This window comes from Lactuca virosa, chromosome 7, assembly GCF_052849685.1.
Source record: "Lactuca virosa cultivar CGN04683 chromosome 7, Lactuca_virosa_CGN04683_v6, whole genome shotgun sequence".
Classification (NCBI taxonomy): domain Eukaryota; kingdom Viridiplantae; phylum Streptophyta; class Magnoliopsida; order Asterales; family Asteraceae; genus Lactuca; species Lactuca virosa.
This window is the reverse complement of record NC_136432.1, coordinates 157,489,063-157,498,506: the sequence shown is the minus strand read 5'-3', so window position 1 is coordinate 157,498,506 and position 9,444 is coordinate 157,489,063.

Genomic DNA, 9,444 nt, shown 5'->3' with positions numbered 1-9,444 from the left:
TGAATAAAATGAAGATGGGCCAAATTGATTCTACACATCTCACGGTGATGTTCACAAGAGGCGAAGCCAATAGATTTCTTTTCGCTCTTGTTGACAAACATCTGTTCTCAACAGACTCCTTAGAGCACATAATTAGTATCATCCATCGGTGCAAGCAGAACTCTGAGGCAGACAAGAAGAACTTCACGGACATGCTTCAGTGGTATATCACGTTTTGTCATACTCTTTTGGCCATCATAGCGAAGGTGTTCAAGACTATCAAGAAGTCTTCTATAGGTCAACCGAACTGAGCTTTCGGGTCCATTGACGCAAAGGAGGAGATTGTTGGGTATGTTATGTTGCGTCATGGGCTTAGTATTGTATATCCGGATTGGGCTTGTCCATCCGTGATTATTATAGGGTTTAGCTATAAATAATGCATGCATGTATGCCTTAGAGACTAACGTGATTATAGATATTATTGCTTTGTAACCCTAAACACCTCTACACTCGAAGTTCTTAATCGAGCTCTTCTGAGGTGTTAAAGTTTAATCATTCGACATCAGTTAAACCATTCATGCGTTCATCATTACGTCTTTAATTGTTTTTCTGCTTAGAATCTATTGATCCTACTAGAACTTTGTTCTAACTAGTGATAGAAATGAAATGAGCAATCTTGGTCAACCTATCAATAATGACCCATATAGAATCAACCCTACGTGTCATCCTTGGCAACTTGGTAATAAAATCCATGGTGATCTCCTCCCATTTCTACATGGGAATGGGTAGCGACTGCATCTTGTCGTGGGCCCTCTGATATTCAGCCATGACTTCCAGGCAAGTCAAGCACCGCTCCATAAACCATGTTATCTCCCTCTTCATACAGAGCCACCAGTAACTCAATATTAGGTCTTTGTACATCTTCGTGGCCTCGGATGGATCCAAAACTTTGACTTTTGAGCTTCCTTCAATAATGTTTGCCTAACCCCACCTGCAACCAGAACCCCCACTCTGCCAAAATGAGTCAAAAACCCATGACTATCCCTGATAAATAATGGAATCTGGCCCATGATCCTCTCTTCCTTCCAATTTTCCTACTTCAACCCCTATACTTGAGCCTTCTTGATCAAATCCAACGATGGTGAAATAATAACCATCCTCAAATATATATTTTTGATGGTTGTACTCGCTGACTTGCGACTCAGCGAATGAACTACAATATTGGCCCTCCCAGGGTGGTACAAAATCTCGCAGTCATAATCTTTCACCACATTTAGCCATCTCCGTTGTCTCATGCTCAAGTTCGGCTGATCCATCAGGTACCTCAGGCTTTTATGATTAGTATAAATAGTGCACCTGACCACATACAAATAATCTTTCCAGATCTTCAGGGCAAAAACCATAGCCTGTAAGGTCACACCTTATGAACTGATGAGTCAGACACATAACATGTTTATCCATCAACGTCAGCGTCTACGAGTCGACAACACCAACGTCACAGGATCAACAACGTCAGCTTATAGTATAGTTGTTCGATTGTAATCCTTTGTATATTCGGCAGTTATTATAGATAACTATAGAATCGATCAAATCCCGTATCTTTATGATAAGATCGGTTCTTAGTATAAATTAGACGCAATCCCTTCAATCAAGGGATATACATGTATAGATTAGTATATATACAACATTAGGGTAAACCCTAATGTAGTGTTCATAGTTGTGGTCTAGTAGTTTTTTTCGTGGCTTTTTGTCAATTACCTTTGTGACAAACCTGTCTTCTTGGTGAAGACTGAAGGGTCCATGTTATGGTTTGGGCTAGGCTTTTGGATGTATAGGTCATTTGTACTTTGAGTCTTGTAATAGAAGTGTTTTGGTATGTTTACGGCCAAGAGTGTGTTTACGGCCGTAAACAAGTTTACGATCGTAAACCTGTTTACGGCCAAGTCCTGTTTACGGTCAGGTCTATTTCCCTATATATAGGTTCAGTCTGTGTCTGTTAGTAGTTGTTGATGATCCATAGAGTTTACAGCCATTATCAGAGTTGTACCAGACGTTTTCTGAATAGAAACGTGTGCAAGCTTTGATTCATTCTTCTTCTACTCATTTCTCATCTTATTTGATTGTTAGATTGTTTGATCACTGGTTAAGATCCTCTTGGTATCAGAGCAAGTCCGGTGTCAAAACATCTTTTAATCACGTTTTCGGTCAAAGGATTTCAGTTTCATCATTCTTCGAGACTGCATTTGGTGTTTTCGTGACATTAAGGGATCAGATCTGCTTACAATTCGCATTTTTATCAAGTTCTGGGCATTTACGGTCAAGTGTTTACGGCCGTAAACTCCCATTCACGACCGTAAACAGGCAATCTTCATCGACCGTAAACAGGTACTTTCTATTTTGAAGCATTGCCTTGTAATGGAGTATATGAAACTGTGAATATTGTAGATAAGATAGGAAATAATATGTTGCACATTGATTCGTCTAATGGTTTAGACAAAGCATGCTTGTGGCATTGTCTTCTTGGACATGTCAACAAGAAATGCATAGCCCAACTCAAAAAGGATGGAGTGTTGGAGTCATTCGACCTCAAATCGGATGATACGTGCAAATCTTGTTTGCTTGGAAAGATGACCAAGTCACCCTTCACTGGTTCTTGTGAAAGGGGTGAGGGTTTATTGGATCTCATACATACGGATGTATGTGGACCCTTTAGATCCACCACAAGGGATGTGAACCGCTTCTATGTCACTTTTACTGATGATTATAGAAGATATGGGTATATCTACTTAATCAAGCACAAGTCAGAAACTTGTGAAAAGTTCAAAGAGTTTAAGCAAGAATTGGAGAATCAGCTGGGCAGGAAAATTAAGATGCTCCGATCCAATCGAGGAGGTGAGTACCTTATTATTGAATTCCACGACTACCTCAAGGAATGCAGAATCATTTCGCAATTGACGCCACCTAGGACATTGTAGTTGAATGGTGTGGCTGAGAGGCGCAATCGAACCTTGTTGGACATGGTTCGTTCCATGATGAGTCGAGCTTCTTTACCTATCTCATTCTGGGGGTATGCCTTAAAGACTGCCGCCCATATCCTTAATCTAGTCCCAACTAAGAAGGCTGCCAAAACACCTCACGAGATGTGGACATGGAAAGTTCCCTCGTTGGCACATATCAAGGTTTAGGGTTGGGAGGCTTTCGTAAGACGAGAGACTCACGACAAGCTCGAACCTCGTAGTGAGCGATGTATTTTCATCGGCTATCCACAGAAGTCCTTTGGATATCTCTTCTATAGACCGAGTGACAATTTTGTCTTCGTTGCGAGGAGGGGGGTTTTCCGAGAAAGAGAACTCATATGCCAAGAGGACAGTGGGAGGCAAATTGATCTTGAAGAGCTTCAAGAATCAAACGATTAAGGAACCTCTAACACTGGCGCTGAACCCGAGGATGAAACTCCTATTGAACCGATTGACGAGTCCCTACCTCTTAGACGTTCCAGTAGAGTTAGTGTTCCACCTGAGTTTTATGGTTTCTATATTTCTAGTGAAGGTGATACATTTATCAGTGATAGCACACTGATAAATCTGGATGAACCTAACAACTACAAGGAAGCCATGGCAGGCCCGGAGTCTGCGAAATGGAAAGCGGTTATGGACAGCGAGATTCAATCCATGTATGACAATCAAGTTTGGAACTTGGTTGACAATGTGTCGGGTCGTAAGACGGTCGGGTGTAAATGGATCTTCAAGAAAAAGACCGACATTGATGGGAAAGTATACACGTACAAGGCGCGATTGGTTGCGAAGGGCTTCACTCACAAATTTCTCTCAAATAGTCCCTCAACCACCCAAGAACACTCCTTCCTTTCTTCTCTAATTTTCGAGATTTTGAGCATCTTCAAGAAGGTTTTCACCACCAAAAGTCATTATTCTCTTGGTAAGTCCTTACATATCCAAGTAATATAACTTCATTCTCATGTTAGATCACTCCTTCTAAGCAAGTTTTTGGTGATCATACTCCTATAAACCTCCTAAGTTCGAGATCCACCCAAGAAAGCTTCCTAGGACCAAAAATCTCTTCATTTCTTCTTCAAAACAGAGAACAACAAGCAAAGGTGAATTCATATCCCCCTTGTTTTCGGTTTTTACATGATTTTTTGGGGAGAATACAAGTAAAATGTGTACATCTATGTGTTATATGCATGTCTTGTGTGATTTCTTAGTTTATTTTGTAAAAATGTGTTAGATCTTAACAAATCTCGACATCTTAAGTAACATGGAGTTAAGATCCATGAACTAAGACACCTTATACATCATATTATCAAGTTAAAAGTGTTATATGCTTAAGATATAAAAATTTAAGGCAAAAACCTTGTTAAGGGTCAAAATTGTCAAGAAAACAAAAGATAAAGGAAAAAAGTGTCATTTATGTTTTTATAAGGACCAAACAGGTCCTACTTGTATAAAAATGGATTTTTATGATAAACATGCTTTCCAAAGGGGCAAAAATGTAAATTTTAGCTTAATGGGCCAAACAATTGGGCCTCACGGTTTTGGGCCCAAATTTGCGAAAAAGGGAAAGTTTTGGGACTAAAAATGTTATTTGAGCAAAAATTTGAATCATAAATTTAAATAAACCAAATTTAGGGGTGAAAATAACATTTATTTCTAAATTGGACCAAAAATGTAACTTTTATCAAAATTGGGCCGAAAGTGTCAATTTTTACAAACAAAGGGCTGAAAATGCACTTTTCTACAAAACTGTGCCATAAATGTCAAAATATAAATTTTTGGACTAAATCCGTGAATTTCTAACATTTGGGACAAATTTACAAATTTTTACAAATTATGGACTAAAGTGTCATTTTTACAAACTTTGGGCTTTAATTGAAAATTTTGGAACTTATCGACCAAGAACATCGTTTTCACAAAAGAGGACTTTTTATATTCAATTCAGTAAATCTCGAACTAAAACAAATATCGAAATGATACTAAATGGACGTAATACAACGATATCAATTTTATTGGGCCTAATATTCACGTTACGTGACCAATGGGCCTTAAGGGCCCATCCAAGTGTATATTGAGCCCAATATTTTCCATGACGTGTTTATTGGGCCTTGCGACCTATTTACATGTTAACTTGGGCCTGAGTTATGGGTCACATGCTTGTTGGGCCTTGGTGGTCCAATTACATGCCTATTGGGCCCAAATTACCCTTTTACATGTTATTGGGCCTTTGTGGTCCATTTACATGCTAATTGCGCTTGGATTGAAATTCATGCTTAGTAGATCGTAACTATACCTTTACATAATTATTGAACTTCGTATACTTATATATATGTACCTTTTGGATATGAGAACATACAACATCCACGTAAACATTAAACATGGTAGGAAAGGTTGAGAATCTAGTGAGACTTGTCGGTTGGCACCTTTGAGTGTACAATCATAGTCTGTAGTTATAACCAGAGTGTCGTGGAGGGAGAGCGGGAGTTTGTGTATAGATCTATACGGCATGACCCCCCACGCCTTAGTTGTTCGCTACAGCTAGACTAGGCCAGTCTAGGGCGACAAACCTTACCTATATCAAAACCGGCGCCTGAAAACGTCAAGATAGGTGAACTAGTCATTATCAAGCATGGTTGTAACGGCTCACTTAGAGACTAACTTCATCAAAGATTTCGGTATATTTATACAAATCTAGACGATACTTAAAAACATACATAAATCGATACACGGTCTTGGAAATTTTATGATTACAATACTTTTATAAGCAGAAAATATCGGATTTCCGGGAAAATACATTTATACATTACCTTCTACTTACAACAGAAAATACAGGGTTTTTATCTGGATTACATTTTTGTTTATTTATACATTCTAAAAGCAGAAAACACACATGCATTAATACGTGATTTGACACATTATTTTCAAACCACTTTACAGAAAATATCGGATTTTCTGGTGTTTTACGAACCATACAAAACTTTTCAATCAAACATGCTTATGAACTCACCAACATTATATATGTTGACGTTTTCAAAATAACTTGTATTCTCATGGACTCGTTAGGCAGAAGAATCATCAAGAATATAGGATTTTGTTTGTGTACTGTTAAACATCATACAGTGAATGTTTTGGTCATGTAATTTAAAAGATTGTACTTGATGTAAACAATGGCAGTTGTATTATATTATGCATGGTGATGATGATGTTATGTTTCATTTATATTCACTGTAATGATATTTCAAGATAAAGTCACGCACAAGCCCCCGGATGTTTCCGCCGTCTGGTTCGGGGGTGTGACACTGATAAATGTATCCTCGTCTGCCCTTATATGGAAACCATAAAACAAAGGTGGTGCGCTAACTCTACCGGATCGACGAAGAGGTAACGAATTGTCAATGGGCTCAACAGGGTCAACCTCATGTCGATAGCTAGTGTCATCAAAGGTTCCTTCATTGGATGACTCTTGAATTTCTTCAAGATCAATTGTACACCCATTGTTCTCTTTGGATATGAGCTCCCTCTCGCGAAAGACTCCCCTTCTAGCTACCCAAAATATATTTTCACTAGCTCTGTAGAACAAGTATCCAAAAGAATTTTGTGGATAAACGATGAAAATACATCTCTCGACTTTGGGATCTAGTTTTCCATGGGTCTCGAACCTAATAAGAGCCTCACAAACCCATACATTGATACGTGCGATCAAGGGAGGTTTCCCTATCCACATTTCATAAGGTGTTTTAGCAACCTTCTTGAAAGTAACACAATTGAGGATATGGGCGGATGTCTCTAAGGCATACCCCATAATGATGTTGGATTTGGTGTCTAATCCATAACTATATTTGGTATGTACTTGACCCGGTTGTAGCATGGTCCTTTTGGGTTGCCTTTACCAAAGCAACTTGACTGGAAGAATAATAGAGAAAGAGGTTATTATGGTTTACTAATATATTATTTGAATAATATATTAAAAGAGAAATCATATTATTAATTCACATTGGTCAAGAATTAATTTAGAATTGATTTTATGGTCATAAGAGGTTAACTGAATAAAGGGGACTATTATTGTAATTATTAGATAATTGCAGAGTGGGCTGAGGAACCCTAAAGATAGGGTGGACGAAATCTTATGGAAGCCCATAAGGATTTCGTCTAAACATAGGATTGTAGAAAGATCTTATGGGCTGCTTAGAGCCTAAGCAACCAGATTAGGTCTTTGACTGAAACCCTAATTCCTCACCTATATAAAGACTTTCCTGGCTTCACAATTTCGACTACCACAACCCTAGAAGGATTCCAAGAGCCGTTTTTAGCCTCCTCCCTCTCTCTCTTGCATTCTCCAATTGCTTTGGTGTTTTTGATCTTCTAGAGGCATCACACTTGAGGTGCTAAAGTTCTCAAAAGCTCAAGATCATCAAGCTATAATCAAAGGTAATATCTTAACTCTTCATCAGATGTAGATTTCGATTTTTTATTGTATGCTAGATTAGGGTTTGCAAGTGTTGGGCATTAATTGCATGTACAAATAGAAAAACTAGATCCAAGCATTAGGGTTTTCATGTGCACCATTGGATTGATGTAATGCTCATAACCCAACAGTGGTATCAGAGCCTAGGTCGTTTTTCTTTTGTATTTGAAGCATTGCTAATTTGTTCAAAGCTGGAAAATCGAAAAATTGTGCCTTTGAATGATGAACTCGTCGAGTCACCAGATGAACTCGACGAGTCCAATCAGTGACTCGGTGAGTCGGGTCGTCTAGTGGCTGATTTTTCAAGATTTTGACTGAAATTGAATTGGGATAATTACCAAAAATGTTTCTGACTGATAAAATCTGATTTTTTCAATAAGGTATTGATTATCCTAATTCAATTTAAAGATAATTGTCATAAATAAGATAATTACTTGTTTTATATGATAAAGATTGATTATTTGTATTTTGATTTGAATTATCTTGTCAAGAAAATAGATTAGGTCAAATTATGTGATAAAGATTAATAATATGATTAATTAATTATTATTCAAATTTGATCAAAAAGATGTTTTTGAAAAGTTTAAAAACTTGCTCTCAAGTTTTGGAATTTAAATTTTTGATTAATAGTTTTAATTTTGAAATATTTAAATTCTAAACCCTAGAATTTTACAAGTTTAAAATTCGACCCTTATACTATTATAATATTATAAGATTAATAATTATATATATATATATATATATATATGTATATATATATATATATATATATATATATGTATAAGATAAGCTAGTCTTACCGTTAGTAGGCCTCATTCACGAAGCCGATCTATAAGGGGGTATAAGGTTACTGCCTTTAAAATGGTGGTTTAATTGGTGTCCACTCTCACCCACCGCTTCCTTGATTGGTGGAGGGTCGTTAGCCGAACGGGTAGGATAGGGCAACCAATTCCTCATTAATAAGTATAATGATTTCATTAAGTAACTAAATGTTTTTATAAATTCCCAATCTTAGTTACTTTAGGAAAAATGTGAAAATGTATGCTATTGCATGAAATTACACTTTGCACATTGCCAAGTCGTTAGTGGAGCGTGTGTGGTTAACCGGCACACTAATTTGGAACTATAAAAGGTGGCAAAGGGTAACTTGATGTTTATCATAGATTAATGGAGCGTGTATGGTTAACCGGGACATTGATTAGGCAGTAAATGACATCGATTGTACCAAGTACATTTGCATGGTTATTCACACCTTGTTTGTGATCCTCGGTATCCCAGTCACAAACTTGAAGGGCATAATCGAGATTTAAACATGCCATTGAAAAGTTCAATGAATCTCAAAAGAATCTAAGAATTTCAGTTCGTTTAAAACTTAAATCCTTTTTGTTTTTCGTGGTGGAAATTAGTAAATCGTCATTACCTACCTTCATATTATTTGCAACTAGATTACGGAATCCTTCTTCTGAATTGTAAATAATCATGTCGGGTCCTAGCCCTAATTTCTCATTTGGGTGTTTAATTGGGGATTATTATCTAATCTAAACTTTGTTCCTTTTCTATTTCAGATGTCTACTAAAAAAACAACGCTTCTGGCTCGACCCCTTCTGGCTCATTCTCACTCATGAACTTGTGTGGGAGGGTGATATTCGATGGGAACAATTTCAATGATTGGATCCTCAACATTCACATGGTCACCCGCTACGAGGACAAAGAGTATGTTCTCGACAAGGAGCTGAAAGAGGTCAACGTAAACACTGCTACTCCCGAAGAAATTGTTGCGTATGAAACTCATGAGCGAGATGCTACAAAGGTTCATTGCATCATGCTTGCAACAATGACTGTCGAACTCCAAAAGTCCTACGAGGACTACTATCCATACGAGATGCACCAAGATTTGATGGAAAGGTACCATCAAAGTGTCAGGCAGAAAAGGTATGAGATCATCGCCTCGATGATCACTACCAAAATGAAGGATGGAGAGTCCATCAC